Raw genomic sequence first — 2,635 nt, forward strand, 5'->3', positions numbered from 1 at the left:
CAGCGAAACAGTTTGAATCGAACAGATCAAACTTGGCTAATTAAAAAAGTAAACTGACAGAACACAACTTCTCATGACAGATGTTAGGTTTAATTCCAAACGAGTTGAGATGTGTAAAATGTAAATAAAACATAATTCATTGTCTTACATAGGCCTATCACGATAAACAATAAATCAATTGTTCGCATGATAAATTAAAATGAGATCAATAATTTTCATTTATTGGCTTTATTGTTTCTTTGTGTCTCTTTCTACTGAAGACACTGGATGACAAAAGGCTCAACTCCTGTGCTCTTCACTGACCCCTCCCTTTCTTATTTCCTTAGCGTAAGGGGGGAGTGAACTATCGTGTCAGGTAGCCAGCCAAGACGCATCGTCTTGTATCTCTGCAGCATTAGAGCCCCGTGAAGAGTTAGCAAGCTAAAGAAACGCTATTTGATATTGGGGGAAAAAAACAAAATGGAATTGGTTTCAAAGTCGAATGCAGCAGCAGCAGCAGTGTGGGAGCACTTCGGATTCAAACCAAACGACCGAGGTGAACCGCTGAACCTTTGTGAGCCTGTTTGTTGCATTTGTCATAACACGATAGCAACTAAGAGCAGCAATACAACCAACTTGCTACTAATGCTACTAATGATTATTGTTTTTTGAAGGGCAATTTAGTTTACAGACTTCATAATCTGTACTGTTTTGTTTGAATGTAGTTTTTATTTCCATTTTTTGTTTGTTTTTGTATTTAGTTTTTATTCAAGAGCATTTTTTTTAACGGAGACTGAGAGTCCATTTTATTTTTGTTTGTTTTGTTTCTTTTCCACTTCCAGTGTTGTGTTCTTTTGAAATGAAAGTTTATTGATCTTTGAGAGGATGTACTTGCATTATTATGTCATTGTCATTACATTACTTTAAAACGGTCTCCAAACAATATTATTGTTTATCACAATCATTTCTGACAATTAATTACCCACCAAAATTTGTTATCGTGACAGACCTAGTCTTACATATCTCTTAAAGACACATTTTATTAACAATGGTGGCCATGTCCTCTATGCTAAAGAGGAGATGGACCATCAGAGCAGTTCAAAAGCCTGCCTCTCTGGTTGTATGGGGGTGCATTAGTGACTCTGGCATAGGTAGTTTACACCTGGAGGCTCCATAATAAAAAAAACACATTGATTAGATTATTGTGGTTAACCAGAATGTATCTGCTCGCCCAAAGTGACATTTGACCATGCTCCAGTGAACTGAACAATGGAGAAGGTAGCTCAAGGTGCTCTTGTACAATATCAATGATGAAAAAGGCACAGAAAGCTCCAACTGATTGTAATCTTATTGCAGCAAACGGTTCACATGGTTCTCTGGTTCTAAGTAACGTGACGACTGGAGGAGGTGGATGTTTATGTGGTTGATTTGGCTCTGCATCGATCAATGTGTTAATTAACCTCTGCAAGCTCCCCATCAATCTCTGTGCTTCTATTGTTTCTATTGTTTCAAATCAGCCTGCAACACAAAATAATTATATCCTCATCCTCTTATTTTTTATCCTCAGTTATTTGTCTTCCTCTCTGTCTCACCTGCCACATCCTGAGCCCCTTGCAGTAGATGATTAGGAACACTGGGCTTCAAAAGTGTGAGGTTTTATCAGCTTTGCTTTCTCTTTAATCAGAACTTATTAGTCAGGACTTGCAGCACATCTTAAAAATTATTTTATATGTTTTTGTGTCTCAAGGGGTTTCCACAGGTTTATCTACTGTGTTTTTTACTCCCATTAATGACACATTACTCCCAGCATCAGACAAATCGTTGTCTTTATACATGTGAACGTTTCTCTGGAAACAGTGATCAGGACTGACAAAGTGAGGCAAGTGGGGAGTTCTGAATTCACAGCTGAACAGATTTGCATAGATTCTTATTTATAATACAGACTCAGCAAAGTCGTTGTTACTGTACAAGATGTAAACGTGCACTGCAGAACTGGGGAAACAAACACAGCACACAAGACTTCAGCAACAATGAAAGGTTTTTGATTATAAGGCACATATGGATTGTTTTTAATTCAAACAGATTATATTGTCTCTGGTTCTCAACATAAATCTATTTCTGGTTTTTTTTGCTGTGCTTCAGAATATCTTAAAGCAACGTTTTTTTTATTTTCATACTTGGCTGCAATGAAGTTTGTCTCATAGAGGGTAATTATTATCTTAAGCTCACTCAGATACAAAATGAAAGTAGCTCAGCCGTGAGAAAAACTAAACAGACTGACAGTAATACTGCTTTTATTTGTGCACAATAACGTCACAGTCTATTACACAGATAAACTGTTCACCGGGTAATAACACTAACATTTACTGCAATGTACTTCCAGGTCATTTCCACTTGTTCCCGCTAAAGGTTCTGTAATATGCAAATAATTATACATAGACTGTTAACATAAGAAATGTAAACCATCCATCCATCCATTATCTTTTACCCGCTTCTTCCATTTTGGGTCACGGGGGTCGCCGGTGCCCATGTCAAGCAATCACTGTGCGAGGGGCGGGGTACACCCTGAACGGGTCGCAAGTCCATCACAGGGCCACACAGAGACCAACGAGACAAACAACCATTCACTCTCTCACTCACACCTAGGGACAATTTA

The sequence above is a fragment of the Nematolebias whitei genome, chromosome 12 (assembly GCF_014905685.2).
Source record: "Nematolebias whitei isolate Nwh7 chromosome 12, NemWhi1, whole genome shotgun sequence".
Taxonomy (NCBI): domain Eukaryota; kingdom Metazoa; phylum Chordata; class Actinopteri; order Cyprinodontiformes; family Rivulidae; genus Nematolebias; species Nematolebias whitei.